We start from the raw sequence: 19,131 nt of genomic DNA on the forward strand, positions 1-19,131 counted from the left end.
TATAGAGACATTAACAACCACATCAATAACGGACATAGAAAGGATCAAATGCAATTAAAAAAGGAACAAACTTTACTAGCAAATAAGCAATATACTGTATGTATGATTAAGTACAAACAATAAAATATACCCATAGGTCCTACATGTGAAAAAGACAGTATACACTATTTCAGTTCTGTGATTTACATATCGCTGCACAATCTGGTCCCCTCCAAGTCATAAAATGTGTTAACTCTAATAACGTGACAATCAACAGTATTTACCTTGTCATAACTGACTAACCAATAACAAACCATCATTAAGAGTCCATGGTGAGATTTCAGCGACGTGTGCTCGAGATTTTAAGAAGCAATTATTTTTAAAGGTGCAACCAACCAGAGGGCTACATGTGGCTTTTGGGTGCTCTGCAATTTCACATCGTATAATGCTGGCTGGCCTTTGGGTTAATTGTTTGGGATGCTCATTACTGGGAAGATTGGCAACTGTTTTCATTGTTGTCACATTACTGGGGCACCCACAGGCTATTTACCCTGGCCAATTGGCAAAGAGTGCACCCAAGTTAATTGGCCAGAGACTCCAGCACCAAAGCAGGTCTTAATGGGCTGTGAGCCTATTCCCCACCCCCAGAGCCGTCGTGGATCTATGAATTTATTTTCACACCCAGGTAAATATCTGGTTGGAAATAGCCATCAAGATTGTTAGTGGCTGGATGTGCAGTCGGGTCCGAAGCAGGAAGTAAAGTCACAGCTCAGGTTATCACTTTACTTCTTACTCACTGCTGGGACAGGTAGAAAAAAAATCGCTTACTGCCGCGATAAGGGATGTGAATTTGTAGGGGTATATTGCAATTTACAAAAATATGTCCCACAATGAGAACCAAAGATTTCATCTTGAATCTATTATGCTAGACTAGAATTCAGGTTGTTTATAACATCCTAAGTGCTGTAACTACTTCATGTTATCCCAGCATAGAACAATGAGCCAGAAAAAGTCAGCAGCATCATTATATTATATTATATATATCTCTTTTAAAACAGGCACTGAATGAGCTCTGTTTAAATTAGGTTACAATGAACTTCCAAGTTATCACCTTCCATAGATTTTCTGTGATGGTTTAACGCAAACTATAACAGTTCACATTGCAGTGTCCTCTATAACAATTCGGCTCCCTTAAGTTTCACGGATTCCCACACACGACTGTTTTGTCATGAGACAATCCCCATGGCTGTCTTTGGGAAGACGTGCTCTGTTCGCTATAGCAGGCTATGAAGTATAACTGCATACGCTTCATTTATATTCAACAAGCTACTGAATAGAGTTGGTTTTAAATCATTTAAAGGGCGATGCTTTCTCAACACAGCTACACGAGCACCATCTGGAGAAATGTAGGTACATAACAAACATCTTATATCTAACTTTAAAAAAATGTGACATTCCTCTATGGATACTTTTTCAAAAGGAACGCAGCAGTTGTGACCAGGGTTTGTTTCCAGAATATGCACAGTCTGACTTTCATCAGGTACAGATGTGTCCACATACATCTATCCTCCGTGCGCTACAAGTCGCGCTACACATAACACGTGAGCGCCGTGTGACTCCGTAACGCCAAGCGCCTTTTCGTGTGACTTTTTCTCTCAAAAAGAGAGTGATGCGAATAGGACGCACAAGCAGCTTCTGCTGATTAAAATGATATGCGGTATGCCGATATTCTGTGAGCGAGTGCGGGTGTGTCTGCATGTGAAATGCTGTGTTACAGTATCAGTGGCTGTGACACTGTGACGTAGAAGTTTGCATGCAGAAACAGCCGCAGTCACACACAGAATATAGAGAATGCTGCATATCATTTTAATCAGCAGAAGCTGCCCGTGTGTCCTATTCGCAAAGCTTTACAGAGTCACGCCACAGCATGGCACGACTCGGACTGTTTGACTCGCAAGGAGGCTAAATGTATGCAGAAAAATCTGGACATATAGGCAGGGTGGCGCCTGATGAAATAGGAAAGAAAGAAATGTCAGTTCTAATGGAATGCGCCAAAAGCCATCCTGGTGCATATCTGCATCCTAAATACAGAAGTCTTGGAGACTAAACGCATCATGAATTTCTGGTCGATAGGGGCATCCGTCCAAAAGAAACCAGAAGTGGTTTGTGTTCCACATGCTCTCCACTAGTTGCAAGACATAAAAGAAAGATGTATTCAAGGTGTTCGAATTGCGTAGGCTAGAGAAATGGGGAGTACCCATATGTTTCCAGTGGGCAGCAATGGCAAAATTAGCTGCGTTAAGGATGTGATGGTTTGTGTACAGATGTGTCCTTATACATCTTTGCTGCAGTCGCGTTAAAAGCCCCTCTAGGCACACCAGGTCCCGTGAGACTTTGATAGCTCCAGGAGTCTTTTTTTTGCCGAAAATACACCTAAATCGCAATGCGATGCGGCTATGATGCACCAGTACACTGTATACACAGATTGATTTGATATGCAACACTCATATCTGTGTACGACTGAGTCTGCAGATCTGTATACGAAGTGCTACAATGTAATGGCTGCATCTTTTTTATACCATGTTCTGTTGTGGTTCATATACAGACTCAGTTGCACAGAGATATACAAGTGTTGCATATCAAATTAATCAGCAGTGTCTGCTGGTACGTCCTAGTCACATCGTATGGTGACTAAAGGCTAATAAACACTAGAGGAATTGGTATGAAATACCGCCGGCCCGATTCCCGTCAGCGGCAGCCCGACAGGAGCAGAGTGCGACGCAGCGGAAGCCCGACAGCACTGGAAATCCTGATCGTGGATAGGTAAGTATCCACTAACCTAACCCCCCTAACCCTCCTTAGGGGTGCCTAACCCTAACTTCCCCCCAAGTGCCTAGCCCTAATCCCCCTCTAAGTGCCTAACCCTAACCACCCCCCTCCCCGCTGCCTAAACCTAAGTCCCCCGGGGGGGTGCCTAACCCTAACCCTCCCTCCCCCTAGCCTAACCCTAACCCTCCCGGGGGGTGCCTAACCCCAAGTCCCCCCCGGGAGCCCTAAACCTAACCCTCCCCCCCCGCGGCTGTCCGCTCGCGGCGCCCGGCATCACGATCGTCGGGGAAATGCGGGCGTCTACATCTAGACGCCCGGCATTTCACCCTTGCCGGGATAAGGCAGTCGGGAAGCCAGCTGCCGGTATACAGGCAGTCGGCTTCCTGATTGCTTCCCACACTAGACGATATCTTGAGGAATTTGGCTGATCCCGACGCATCGGAATGACAAATCGTTCATATCGTCCAGTGTGTACGCACAATGCCGATGCGTGATCCCGCAGGTCGTCCATGGCATCCTCAGATCTTTTGTACATGCAAAAAGATCTGAGGATGTAGCTAGTGATACCATGCTGCCGATTGCAGCATGGCCCCTACTACCCCCCTGCTGTCGCTGCTGGCATAGTCAAGTGTGTTTGCACGTGTCGATGACGGCAATGGCCTAATAGAGAAATGGCCAAATTTATTCCACTAGGAGAACTCAGGAAAAGTGGCTAAGTGTGAGAAATCCTGGGGATATTGGATATTATGTCTGATCTAGGGATCAAAAGCTTTGAGATCCTCACCCAGGGGAAAGGAGTTATTGTTCCAGAGTGGGGACTAAAGAAGGTTAATCCAAACACTCTGTTGCAGTAAGCCTATATGGAAAAGTTAGATCGAAGGGCCAGGAGGAAGCTTCCGGTCATTTGGGAGCCAAAAAAAAAAAAAAGAGTAGGGAGATAGAAAGTCTATGGAACAGCTTCAAGATCTACCCAAAGTTGAAGGTGTGGGTCAGCATGGGCTAGGACAGCTTGAGTGAGATTGTAGTAATGTAGTCCGTTAACGAAACGGATTAATTGAATCCCGCATCAAGTCTTTCTTCCTTACACTAATCTCAGTAGGACTGAAGGTTATGAATTGAAATAAACATGAAGAAGATTAAACCACAAGATGTTTCTCTGTGTATTGCCTCTATAATATGTTGGAGTTGTTTACTCTTTAAGATTAAGAATGTTAGTTGTGGTTTTCTCCTGTCCTATAGGACGGCTAGGGGTGCAGTTTGTTAGCTGATGCCAGGCAGATTTAGATCTGGATCACCCTTACACCCTCCCTATTTCTCTGTTGTGTGTGTGAATTTACTGAATTGGTTCAGCTCACTCAAATGAAGACCAATAGAAACAAGAAATGTGAAATAATACTAGGGGGATTCCCTTAAAATAGGCTTTTTTTTTTTTTTTTTTTTAAGTAGTCACAGCGTCCTGCCAGTAGCCACAGCGTAATTATTTTTAAATAACAAAAACATGGTTTAAACTAGCCAACCCTGGTAATACACAAGTAATACTAATGTGATGCAGAGTTGAAATTGAGTGAGTTTTGCGGACGTATCTTGCGTGTTTCCACAATGTGCAAATAGACTGAAAAACAAATAATAGACCGTATAGTAAGGCAAAATGAAAAGGAGAAGAAAAAATCCAGTCTCTGGTTAATATATTCCATTCTTAAATTAAAATGAACATACACATATAGATCATGCACATCTTTAATTACCAAATAAATAAAAATAAAAGCAATGAACCCCTATTCCACATATATTCTACCTACAAGTCTGAAGTTGAAATATCTAAAACAAAACAAATAAAAACAAATGACCACATCTCTCCAATAGTCAGTCTCTATGTGCTGGAGGTCAATCCTGGAAACCCCTCCCCTTCCTTCCCCACATTATAATCAGGACGACGATTGGCCACATTTCATGGTCTGGCTGCAAAACCATTCTCTGCATTTTCATTATGCTGCAACATCCCAGCTGTCTGTTGGTGCGGCCCTGATTCCAGACCCCTGCATTCCGGAGCTTGGGACTAGCAGCTACACCATCCTCAGATGGCATTAGTCGCTGTAGCCTATGAGCTAGAGATCGCCACAATTACTGGCACAGGGTACATGGGGATACCTCCCCAGCAATGGGCGCTGCACAGGCGTGGTCAGCAGATTGAGTATGTGCAGAGACCCGGTAGAGAGATGAAGTGATCACATTAGGGATAACTTCTCTCCTTACACATTGAATGGATGGGATCATTTCAGAACCTCTGTTCCTACTTGTGTATTTTAATACACTTGGGCGGTATATAATTTAGTATTGCCGCAAACAGCGCAATTCTACTATTAGATATGAAGATATTGCACGGCTATCTTTCCATGTTATGCGAGAATCACACAATGGGGGACTCACGTCTATGTGGAAGAATTGTGTGTACAGTATAATGCACACTTGCCTTCTCTCCCGGAAGTTGAGGGATAGCCCCTCATACCCCCGGAAGAGTACCCGGATCTCCCGCATCCAACCCAATTTCCAGGGAAGTGGGCAGAATGGGAGAGATAAAAAAGGGAATTGCAGGTCCAGTACCCCACGCTATGAACTGCTGCACTAATATATACAGTCAGGTCGATAAATATTGGGACATTGACAGAATTTTCAGATTTTGGCCTCTATTCACCATCACAATGGTTTTGAAATGAAACAAACAAGATGTGCTTTAACTGCAGACTTTCAGATTTAATTTGAGGGTAATTACATCCAAATCGGGTGAACGGTGTAGGAATTACAACAGTTTCAATATGTGCTTCCCACTTTTTAAGGGACCAAAGGTAATGGGACTATGAACTCAAAAGCTATTTCATGGACAGGTGTGAGCTATTCCCTCGTTATTTCATTATCAATTAAGCAGGTAAAAGGTCTGGAGTTGATTCTAGGTGTGACATTTGCATTTGGAATCAGTTGCTATCAACTCTCAATATGAGAGCCAAAGAGCTGTCACTATCAGTGAAGCAAGCCATCATTAGGCTGAAAAATCAAAACAAACCCATCAGAGAGATAGCAAAAACATTAGGTGTGGCCAAATCAACTGTTTGGAACATTCTCAAAAAGAAAGAACGCACCGGAGAGCTCAGCAACAACAAAAGACCCGGAAGACCACGGAAAACAACTGTGGTGGATGACAGAAGAATTATTTCCCTGGTGAAGAAAAACCCCTTCACAACAGTTGGCCAAATCAAAAACACTCTACAGGAGGTAGATGTATATGTGTCAAAGTCAACAATCAAGAGAAGACTTCACAAGAGTGAATATAGAGGGTTCACCACAAGATGCAAACCATTGGTGAGCCACAAAAACAGGAAGACCAGATTAGAGTTTGCCAAACAACATCTAAAAAAGCCATTACAGTTCTGGAACAACATCCTATGGACAGATGAGACAAAGATCAACTTGTACCAGAGTGATGGGAAGAGAAGAGAAGGAAAGGAACTGCTCATGATCCAAAACATACCACCTCATCAGTGAAGCATGGTGGTGGTAGTGTCATGGCGTGGGCATGTATGGCTGCCAATGGAACTGGTTCCCTTGTATTTATTGATGATGTGACTGCTGACTAGGGATGTGCAGGCTCGGATAGGTTCGAGTTTGCACGTGGAGTTCGGATTTTTCCCTCCAAAAAAACGGAACTCAGAACGAGGCAAAACGTCATCTTACATGGACGAATATCATCATTCCTGGACTTTTGTCCAGGAATGATGATGTTCGTCCATGTAAGATGACGTTTTGCCTCGTTCTGAGTTCCGTTTTTTTGGAGGCAAAAATCCGAACTCCACGTGCAAACTCGAACCTATCCGAGCCTGCACATCCCTACTGCTGACAAAAGCAGCAGAATGAATTCTGAAGTGTTTCGGGCAATATTATATGCTCATATTCAGTCAAATACTTCAGAACTCATTGGACGGCGCTTCACAGTGCAGATGGACAATGACCCGAAGCATACTGAATAAGCAACCAAGGAGTTTTTTAAGGCTAAAAAGTGGAATGTTATGCAATGGCCAAGTCAATCCCCTGACCTGAATCCAATTGAGCATGCATTTCACTTGATGAAGACAAAACTGAAGGGAAAATGTCCCAAGAACAAGCAGAAACTGAAGACATTTGCAGTAGAGGCCTGGCAAAGCATCACCAGGGATGAAACCCAGCGTCTCGTGATGTCTATGCGTTCCAGAATTCAGGCTGTAATTGCCTGCAAAGGATTTGCAACAAAGTATTAAAAAGTGAAAGTTATTTCTTTATCAATTGATGGAATAACTATCTCATCTAGTCCCAAGGTGCGCTGTCTTGGAGTTATCCTGGACTCATCCCTCTCCTTCAAACCACATATCCAGAACCTTTCACAGTCCTGTCGTTTCCATCTCAAAAATATTTCTAAGATCAGACCCTATCTCACCCAGGATGCTACTAAAACCCTCATACACTCACTGGTCATCTCCAGATTGGACTATTGTAACCTCCTCCTATCTGGCCTCCCCAAATCCCATCTCTCTCCTCTCCAGTCTGTCCTCAATGCTGCTGCACGGCTTATCTTCCTCTCCAAACATTCTGTATCTGCCTCCCCTCTCCTACAAGCCCTACACTGGCTCCCCTTCCCTTTCAGAGTCCAATTTAAGGTTCTCACGCTCGCTCACAAAGCCCTCACCCAATCTTCTCCCATATACATCTCTGATCTCATCTCCCTTCACGCTCCTCTCCGCCCTCTTCGCTCAACTAATGCACGCCGCCTTTCATGCCAGCTGATTACTTCCTCCCACTCCCGCCTCCAAGATTTTGCCCGCACTGCTCCCCACCTCTGGAACTCTCTCCCACTCCGCATCAGACTCTCCACCTGTTTGCAATCCTTCAAACGGGCTCTCAAGACCCACTACTTCATCAAAGCCTTCCAGCTATCATTCTAACTCCTTGCTACATGCTCATTCGTCCCCATCTACCCCATCTGTGTCAACCCAGTTTGTCTTCCCCCACCTTTTTAGAATGTAAGCTCTCACGAGCAGGGCCATCTACCCTCTTGTGCTTCTCCTTACTATAGTGTCATTTACTTCTTACTCACCACTAGGGCACCTAACACTTGGTTGCTTATGCTCTGTTGCTTATCTGGGTGATATGGTCACTAATGTAGCAATATATATTATCCATGTCCTGTATTGTATTGTTCTGTAAGTCACTTGTATACAATTTGTTTTTGTACTTTGTAAGGCGCTGCGGAACACTTGTGGCGCCATATAAATAAATGCTAATAATAATAATTTATGATTGTTTAGTTTGTCCCATTACTTTTGGCCCCTTAAAAAGTGGGAGGCACATATAGAAACCGTTGTAATTCCTACACCGTTCACCTGATTTGGATGTAATTACCCTCAAATTAAATCTGAAAGTCTGCAGTTAAAGCACATCTTGTTTGTTTCATTTCAAAGCCATTGTGGTGGTGAATAGAGGCCAAAATATGAAAATTCTGTCAATGTCCCAATATTTATGGACCTGACTGTAGCTGCTCCTAATCACACAGACTCAGTAAGAAGCCCAGCCAGAGTAACATCTACAGTCACTGGCCTCAATGTGAGGAGCCCCAGATAAAGGAATAACTATATTATTTATACATAGTATATTATGTTTTCCATAGTACTTACACCTGTAGCTCATCTCAGTGACTGTGCTGTAAGAGAATGTCTCTGGGGAATAGTTCTCCTGGTTACAGCAACTTATTGTCTACATGACTATTTTTTTTATTTTTCATTATCCAATTCTACTTTTTATTTATATAGATAAAATAAAAGTATACATTGTTATCATATTGTATGTCCATAAAGATCAAATATAAACCAAAACTTTAATTTTTAAACTTTTACTAAGATGAAACTTTATTAACAAAAACAAATAAAAAGAGGACAAATTGTCAGTGAGGCACTGGGAGAGAGAGGGGAGAAAACAGAATCTTGCACAATAGATTGTGATGTCATAATGGTGTCTGTTCCAGGACTGTACTAAAGAGCTGCTCACTGTACAGACACCTGTCTTGCTGCAGACTCACAGTACAGATAAGCAGCTCTTAGGTATTGGCCTTGATTCATACCAAGCGAATACTGATATGGACCCTGAAGAACACACAGTACGGGAGTCCATTACCCAATTTATGGGAGAACAAAGACTGGATTTACAATACGAAAAAAGAAAGCCCAGAAGTCACCAAGCTCCAGAAGACGACCAACTGAGGGTGACCATAGGGAATGTTTCCTTGGAGATAGCTATGTTTGGTATTCCAAGTACCTGGAATTATGATCCTTCCATAGGCTGGACGGTGATGGAAATGGAATACAGTGCAACGTGGACCCTCACTAAAACACCCCAATGTCCTTCCCCTGCTATAGAGGAGACTGCAGGTGATGTGGGGAACGGAGAACAGAGTAGTCTGGCTGCAGAGAACCAAGAACAGCAGGAAGACATAACACCAGCTGTCCCCAATGATGAGGATATGACAGACGCAATACAACAGCGTAAGAAGGAAGTAAAAGACGAAATAAAAAATAAAAAAGCTGAATTGAGAGAACTCCAGCAGGAGAAGAGGAGAATAAATAAGAAACTCCAAGGAAGGACTCTACCCTCTGGCTGGCGAGGCTTCATAAGCAGGATCAGGACATCCGTGTGCAACGTATTTCTAAGGCGCAACAGGGTCACGCCTGTTGCATGAACTGCTGACTGAACCAGACGTTTATCCCGGGTGCTCCTGCTTAGCAACATATTAATTCTGCTTTTTGGGGAGTCCCCTACCATCTACCCCAATCATCTGTACTCATTGTGCCTCCTATTCACACCTGGAGTGCAATATTGCCAACATCTAGTGTGCCTCTCGGCCTACCAAGTCTTCGCCTGCCGGACCCTACTTCTCACTGCAGGCTTGCCTGCAATCACCGACCACACTGCTTCCACCCCAGTGGTCTGAGACTCCTCTTCTTATATTTTGTAGAATACATTTTATGTATAAATAAATATGCATGTGATTTCACATTATATATATGTATGCATCTGATTCATGTTTATTCCCTTGTTATAGCTGTATTTTGTAGTATAATTGTTCTCAATCTTCTCGAGTATCAGGATATTGATGGATTTGAAGTTGCTGTGGATAATGGGTACAATATCGTCATAGTAGGAGCTGGGACCTTTATCCCAGCCAGGGCCAGGTGTAATGGGTCACCTCTGATATACTCCAATACCAAAAAGTTTTGTATAGCGCTCAAGCCTATGATCTAGTGCCCAATGATATTGTGAGTTAAATAACCAATATGTTGGGCAGGTGTAGTAATTACAGATGCTGGCTGTTATGACCCCTTGGGTGATTGTGTGCTGCCTTGATAAGAAGAGACGTGAACCTAGTGCGAGAGAGCGCACCCAGAAGTGACCACGGGAAAGACCAGATGCCGGCACAGCGTTACAGGAACACAAAGCCTCCAGACTGGGCCACCGGACGGGGCCCAGTCTGTAGTTATCATCTCATTTATTTTGAGCGATGGGTACCTAGAGTGTAGCAGCACACCTGGTTACAAAGAAGCACACTCAGTATGCAGGTACTCCCATTATTTATACTCCAATACCAGACAAAGCTTTAAGGCATCAGGCATACTCCTTTTAGAGCTACAATATTAGGGTGATTCAACATGAAATACACTAATGGCATCCTGCCTGACATTTCCATCCATTACGTTATCTTCATTTGAACCATGCCGTATTGCCTTCACTACCATCTCTTTATCTCTGCATTATCCCCTGTGGACCTTCCCAAAACAACACTCTTCTGCCCCCCCAACCAATCATTTCCTCCAAATCTAGTACCTCACACTTGAAATGGATCATTTTAGTCTTGCTAATCCCAAAGGCGGACTTGTAAAATGTGCTCCCCCCCCTCCCCCTGAGAAATGATGTAAGGCTAAAGAGACACAGCTAGCATGAGGCTGGAGATTTTATGAAACTAGAGAGACCAAGGGAATGGTATGAGGCTGGAGAGACACAGGTAGCATGAGGCTGGAGAGACAGAGGACATGGTATGAGGCTGGAGAGACGGGATTGTATGAAACTAGAGAGACCAAGGGAATGATAGGAGGCTGGAGAGATGGGAATGGTATGAGGCTGGAGAGACACAGGTGGCATGAGGCGGGAGAGACACAGGTAGCATGAGGCTGGAGAGACAAAGGGGATAGTATTAGGCTGGAAAGAAAAAGGTAGGATGAGGCTGGAAGACAGAGCGGATGGTTTGAGGCTATGGGGACACGGTGGAGGGAGGTCTTGAGGAGGTATAGAACATCGATGGATGGGGCTGGTAAGACACACAGAGGATGAGACTATATTGCGGCCACAGTGGCCTGGGTGGTGCTAGACACACCCTTCCAATAATGCATGCCCTAATGAAATGTGCTTGCACGCGTCCAGGAGCGTAGCGAGGGGGGATCCGGTCAAGCTCAAGGCGGCGTTAGAAATGGAAGGCGCCATCGGGACTGTCCAATATGATCACATACTGTGTGTCACACAAAAGTCGCTGCAGTGATCCCGGCGGGTATTTCATGTCAGACAGACTCTGATGACGCCCACTGGCATCACTGCAGCGCGTGCTGCACAACTTTTGAATGACTTGCATCTTCCCTGGGTACTCTAGTACATTTACTGCAGGCAATACTACACAAGCACACAGCCACCACGCTGCTGCGGAGCTACTGGTCTCGTGAGATGATGACATCATCATCTCACGAATGTTAGTTCTCTCCAGGCTCCAGGACTGGGAGGTGCAGAGTCGCAGTCTACTGTGGCCCCTCTGCCCAGCCTTCTACTTACCTGATTCCCCAGCACATGGCCCCGGAGCCGCCCACCCGTGTCCTGCTGCAGCGACACGATGACACTGATAGAAGCAGAGCAGCAGGAAGGATCTGCCCTCAGTGCTGTTCTAGGGCCGCGGACAGTTGACATCCCCCTGAGCAAAGTGCAGGTCAGAGGTAGTGCCCCTCACCCTACTCCCAGATACCTCGCATCACTCCCATTTTTCCAGGCAGCAAACAAAGGAGATCCCTCATCATGATACATACAGACGAGGACAGTAACACAGTCTGTCCTAGACCTTACTGTGAGGAATGGTGTATGTGACACCTCCTCACCCCCCTGCCCCTAAACGGAACCCCCTACACACACCCTCCCTACCTTTATACACCATTCCCCTCACCTACCTCTACCCTGCTTCCAGACACCCAGCCTTCAGCTCCCCACCCTGCCTGCAGACACTCCCTTTTCTCTCTCCCTGCTTTCAGAACATCCCTCCTCCACCTCCTGTAGCAAGTACCACAGACAGTACATCTCTCCCTGCTACCTGACTTAATCTCTCCCTATTACCAGACACCCCCTACCCCTACCCCTACTGCACCCTCCATGCTTACAGACTCCAACCATACTGCCATACTTCTCCCCCTTACTGCCAGAGAAACTGCCCTGCTCATTATAGGTCGGATATTACCACATAACCTACAGAGTATTATTGTGAGGGAGGTGGGGGGAGGAGTATGGTAGGGAGTTTGGCCGTATGAGCAGGAAGATTCTGTAAGTATGAGGGGGGACTGGCCTCATACAGGATATTCCTCCACATATGGCCAAACTCCCTACCATTCTGCCATACTCCTCCCCCCACCTCCCTCACACACACATACTCTGTAGGTTATTTGGTAATATCCGATCTATAATGAGCAGGGGAGTTTCTACATTATTGTTTGGAGTAAAATCATTAATAAATAGTCTCCTATACTTTGATTTTACAGTATATGGACCTAGGGGGGCCCAGATGCTGGCCATGCCTACTTTAGCAAAATTTAGAACGGGTGGTGGTGGGGGGGCACTGTAGCATAGGCATGCTCCGGGCACAATGGCTCCACGCTACACTTCTGCACGCGCCTATGTTCTGAAGAGATCCGTTATTGCCCTGAGCTCCTATTATTCCCTGTTATGCTTTTGTAATATTTAAAACACATTGTACACCTACATAAACGGTTCTACAAATTATAATATAATAATGATGGTATATCATCAGGCATAACATGTAATACATGGTTTCAGCTCTCTACAGCAGTCTTTCCTAAACATATTGCTCAGGGAGCACTAACAGTGCATGTTTTCCAGGTCTCCTCACAGAGGGCCTGATTCAGACCCGCACGCTAGATGCGATCGCTCGCTCCCAGCGTATGGAAATTCGGCTAAGTGACATCAAGGCAGCCGCTCGCAGGTCAAGTCATAAGCACACCCACTATGTATTGGCGAGCGATCACTTTTTGATTGTAGACGCCCACCAGCCTGTCTTAATACGCCCACTTGCGTACGTCATCTCCAGGAAGTGCAAGAAACCATTGGTACATTGAGCACCATCAGATGCGATCGCAGAGCTTGAAGTTGACTATACCCTGCCGCAAGCACTGCGAGCACTTCAGTGTAGATTTCAAGTAAGTGACGTGTCCTATGACGCTGATTGTTAATTATGCACGCCTCTGAAACGGCGTTGAATTTCTCAGGCACGCCTGCGTTCGCACCTCCACTTCCCCGTTTCCAGTGGCCTGCCCGTTACCACCCACAATTGGCACAAACGGCTTGACCTGTACGAGAGTTTCCCCATCGCTTGTACCAGTTCACGCACGCGCAATACGAAGCGTACTCATGCACAGATTGAGAAACATCGCTCGCTCCAAGCGAGCGGCAACTTGCGAGAGGGTCTGAATCAGGCCCAGAATCACAAGTGAAATAATTAGTTCCACCTGTGAATCTTTTAAATTGTGTCAGCCAGTAATGAATACATCTGTGCACCAACCTAAAAAAAATGGAAACCATGCACTGTTATGGTGGGTACAAACCTGAACGACTGTAATTGGACCTATTTTACATCCAATTACCCTTGAGGCCAGAACATACAATATTGAGCGTACACACGACGACTGAACAATATATTGTATCGTTTGATCGTATACGATTTATCGCTGCTCCCATACAGACTACAATGATGACTGGCAATACATGACGTCAAAATTGGCCAAATCGGACTGACATATCGTCTGGTCGGCCGTACACACTACACGATTGGCACCTAATCGCTTGCGATATCTTCCAGTTGGACATGCAGCACAGCCAATCAGAAGATGTCGCATACGACCGGTGGGAGCGCGCAATAGTGCGCACACACTAGCCAATATGTACGATTTGTCGTGCCGATATCAGCCAAGTGTGTAGCCGACCTTAGTGCCGCCTGAGGAATGAGTTCGGGAACCACTGCTTTACAGCATTACTATTTATATACAGTAGACTAGGTATAAATGACACATAAACCATACAATATGATTCTTGCCCGGGAACTGAGCAGTCACAAGGGTTAGGAGACAGCACCTCTTGTACACAGTTATTATAACCAATGATATCACTGACCTGCGCTGCGCAGTCCTACATACTACATACACTGCTATACATACGTTTGGCAACATTAACAAATCTATTATGTATTGCGGAGTTATTTTATAACTGGGCAATAAATATTTATAGGACTATCGGACGCTTATTTCCTGGCTCTCTCCAGGAACCTTAGAACAATAAGGAGATAAGTGATTATTCTTTGTATTTAAATGCATGCATAATTAATTCTATTAAAATTATAATAAATAAAAAAAAATACAAGAGTATCACTATGGGGTCTATTCAATTTGGCTGCGAAAAGCAGTTATCGGCGATGATTTATCGCCGATGACGTCATTTTCACCAATTTCAATTAATCCCGTATTCAATTACAAAGACTTTACGCCGATGCGAAATGGGGATAACTTTCCACCATGTTTTACATTGCGAAACAAAGTGCAGAATTGGGGTTTAGGGGTGCAGGCTTAAAAAAAATAGCTTGCACCCCTGGGAATGGCCCCTAAAATAAATGTGTATCAAAAAAATGAAAAAAAAAAATAAAAAATTAGGAAACCCCAAAAAATGTACTTGAATTTTGGAGTTAAAAAAAATATATAGGGGAAATAGATTCCACAGGGGTCCCCATGTATGCGGCAGGTGTTTTTCTTCATTGTGGGTAGTAGCGGCAGGTGCATTTTTGAAGTATTTTTAAAAATAACTTTAGGGACTTAAAAATATGCTTGCACCCATTTTCATGTACCCCAAATTTGATGGAAATAGCTATTTAAAAAAAAAATTTTTTTTTATCTAAGTGCTATTCTTCACCCCCTCTTAAGCCGCATTTATGCACCTGCCGAGGCCATTACAAACCCCGACTTCCTTCAGCAGGCAAAAATGGGGGTACCCATAATGATCCCCCATGTCTGGACATCTTTAGGGGGGTACCAGGAACATTTCCTGAAAATTCCCGATTTTTTTTCGATACTTACCTTTCCACCTCCCGTTTTCGCTGATTACTAATTGAATACGGGGGATAAAGCAGGCATGCGACCGATAAATTATCCCCATCAAACCTCCGATGTGGAGTGAAAAGTCCAGCACGCACTTTTCGCTCCAAATTGAAAACCCCCCATATGGGGTCAACTCAAATGTGGGCGATGCCGGCGGGGCCCGCGATCTATTGTGCACTTATGCAGCACTTATAGTAGCCCTGTGGGGCTACCAACAGAAATCCCTGCTTTCAATCGGGAAGGGGGGCAAGGGGGGGGGGGGGGGACGCTTGGTGCGCCGTTGCTAGTGTTTCCATGCAGTTCTATAGACCACTATACAGTATGTGCGTATTTCCCTAGTTAGAGTATACCGGCATGACTCAGTGATGCAATGCAGTTGCTGCTGCGTCTTTGTATGTAAATGTGGCAGCGCCGGGAGATGTAATGAGACGCCCAGCAGCAGCTTTGCAAATCCAAGAATCTGAGCTAAATGTTGCAGCATCTGTGTACAAAGGCGCAGCATCGGTCGTAGATCATACGATTGTTGCTGTCCTGGGTGAGTCTATGGCCCCACAGAATGGCTGTGAGAATCGATACACCCGAGCCATATTCCTTACGTATGGGAACGCAGTTCCAGGATGAGACATGGCCCGGAAAAGGGTTTGACACCCCACGAGTTCTTGTCGCCACTCCCAGTTACCTCCCCCAAACAAACCCTTACTGTCAATCACTGCGAATAGTCGCTGCGAGCGACTACAGTAATGTACGTTTAATGTATGCATTATATCGCTCACTCCATAACATCAAAAGGTACAGTAAGCAACAGATGAGCATACGTTTATTTCCACTTCTGTACCAGGCTTTTACATTCACTATTATGGATATCAGACAACTGTGTTCTGCCACCATTTTTTTTAATTTGGGGTGTTCTAGTTGTATTGCTTTGCAAAGAGGGCTTGTTGTGGGAGTGACAAAGAAAAAAATAGGTTAACTTAACCGCTCAATTACTGTTCAGTATGGACAATTGCTGCCAATACCCTTCACAAACGTGTAAAATAAAAAAATAAAAAAAAAAAGAGAAAAAAGGTGTCTGCGCAGTTGTCTATACACAAATACCAAGGCTGTTGAATAATTAATCATATAAATTATACTTATACATGAACTGCAGTTCAATATAAAAACATATTATATCATCACATATAAAATAGTTCTAGGGTGTAACGGATTAGCACATTGGGACTAAATATTGATACAATCATATATACCGTCCCAAATTTATAAACGGTACCGATTGTTGGTATCAGATAATAGTAATACCCTTCTAAAGATAGAGAGGGTATAAATGTATTCATACGTATATGGGTATTTATTGTATAGTCACCAATGAAGACCGCAAAAGCAGAGGCTGGTGTCCCCCATATCCAGGCTAATGAAATACACAGCACTTGATTTTGAAATGGAATAATAGGGGGTCTCCTGATTCGATTCGTGGTCCCCCGTCTCCTATCTTTCTTCTAAGTACCCTACATGAACGCCGTTCCAGCGGCTCCTCACTTGGCAACCTCCTCACAAGTGGCAACCCAGCTACAGGTTTTTAACCTGTGATGTTAGTTCATTGTACACCAATATCCACCAAGAGGGGGGGAACAGAAGCTACAGAATTTTATCTCACAGGAGATGGAGGAATTTCGGAGAAACAGCGTGAGTTTATATTATCATCAAATTTGTTTATACTTAAACACAATTATTTTTTGTTCAATCACCATTTTTATTTACAGCGCACTGGCACAGCGATGGGGACCCAGTACACACCGAGTTTCGCCAACCTGTATATGGGCCGCCTAGAGGAGCGGCTCATTTGGGGGGGGGAGGGAGATTCAGTGCGAATCTGGTCCTCTTTCGGCGATTTATAGACGATTTGTTTTTCATTTGGGATGGTGATGAGGATTCTATTCATGAACTTATGAGTTATCTGAATTTCAATGAATTTAATCTCACATTCACGAGCACTTGTCACTTTAAAACAATTAATTTTCTGGATATCAAATTGGAGGTTGTGAAAGATTGTATACAAACGTGCACTTTTCGTAAAGAAGTAGATATGTATAACTATACTGATTACCAAAGTAATCATAATAAAAAGTGGTTGGACAATATTCCATCTGGACAATTGCGACGTATTCATCGCAATTGTTCAACTATTAAGACTTTTAATGAACAGGCCAATGTCCTGGTGGAGGCATTTAGGGACAAAAACTATCCTGAGGAAATACTACAAAGTGCACTAAATTCAGCTTCAAAACTAAATAGAACGGACCTTTTAGACACAATAGGGATAAAGAAAAAGAACAAAAACAATGGATAGGTCCAATATCTTTGTCTCTTAATGTAATAGTTGTGCACATAAAATTAGAAATATTATGAATAGGAATTTTGGGATATTACAAACAGATTCTCTTCTAAAATCTGAACTGAAATCAGGTCCTTGGGTAATTTTTAAAAGGGCTAATAACTTGAAGACCATATTAGCTCCGAGTTTCTTTAAGAATAAAAATAAAAGCAGTAAAAAAAACGATTAATATAAAATCACCTGAGGGTTGTAATTTACTAGACCTAACAAAAAAGACAATTGGGCGCTATAAATGTGGTCACACTTGTTGTATCACATGCAACTTTGTCGGACTTAGAACTCTGACATTCACGGCTAAAGATTCAGATAGAATGTTTGCAATTAAGTCATTTATTAATTGTAATAGTATATATGTAATTTATCTACTTGAATGTTCATGTAAGCTTAAATATATCGGACGCACCACGAGATCGCTGAAGATTAGGTTCTGCGAACACAGGAGGAACATTATTGATGGTTATGAGAAACAGTGTTTCTATGCACTTCAGTTTGGTACATGGAAAGAATCCTGTGGGTTTAAAAATTGTGGGCATTGAATGTATTGCCCCCACCCCTAGAGGGGGACACAGATATCGTAAACTTTGTATGCGGAGGCTTTCTGGATACACACATTACATACTGTGTATCCAGAGGGCCTCAATGAGACAATAAAAATGTATTTTGAATAATAGAGCGCGTTATGTTTAAATCTTTTTATGCGGAATTAACATATATTTCTATACTTTTTTCATATAGTTATTTATTATTTTTTAAGTGTATGTCTATTTGCTATGGTTTATTTTTGACCATTTGGTCTAGCTATTGCTAACCACCTGTGTAGAATATCTAGTGGGATTAATGGGTTAAAAGGTAGGGTTAATATATTAATTTATTAATTGTTATTCAGGATTATTGTGACTGTTCTTGGTATAGATGTATTACCTTCTATTAGATTTCTATTTTTATTTTCATATATAGTTATTTATTATTTTATCTGCTATGGTCTCTTTTTGACCATCTGGTCTATCTATTGCTAACAATCTGTATAGAATATCTAGTGGGATTAATAGGTTAAAAGGAAGATTTAATATATTCATTTATTATTTTGCAGGATTATTGTGACTGTTCTGGATATAGATCCAATTGAAATATATTTATTATCCTCCATTAGATTTTTATTTTTACATTTTTTTTTTATTTGTCTCCTTGTGTGTCTTCACTACTTCTATACTAAGGCTGTTTTAATTTGTAATTTCACTATGGTATAACAAGTATTGGCAGCTGCATGGGTGTATCTAATTGTAAGTAATTGATTGATTGGATGCAGGATAAATAGACTGCCTTTTTCACAAAGTGTCACTGCAATACCTTTTGAAAAGACTCCTGTCATAGGAGAGAAACGCGTCAAGGAAGGATCACAGTGGACTGCTTTTCATTCATCACCCGCCTCCAGTCTCTTGGCACCACAGCTTTATTCAT

General features: G+C 43.2%; 1 protein-coding gene across 3 annotated transcripts in view; it reads right to left on the bottom strand.

Annotated features, from left to right (window-relative positions):
• Positions 1-19,131, bottom strand: part of CWF19L2 (CWF19 like cell cycle control factor 2) — a 190,736-nt gene that overhangs the window by 104,231 nt on the left and 67,374 nt on the right. The gene's annotated exons all lie outside the window — the stretch shown is intronic.

Source organism: Taudactylus pleione, unplaced genomic scaffold (genome assembly GCF_031769625.1).
Source record: "Taudactylus pleione unplaced genomic scaffold, aTauple2 ptg000711l, whole genome shotgun sequence".
Classification (NCBI taxonomy): domain Eukaryota; kingdom Metazoa; phylum Chordata; class Amphibia; order Anura; family Myobatrachidae; genus Taudactylus; species Taudactylus pleione.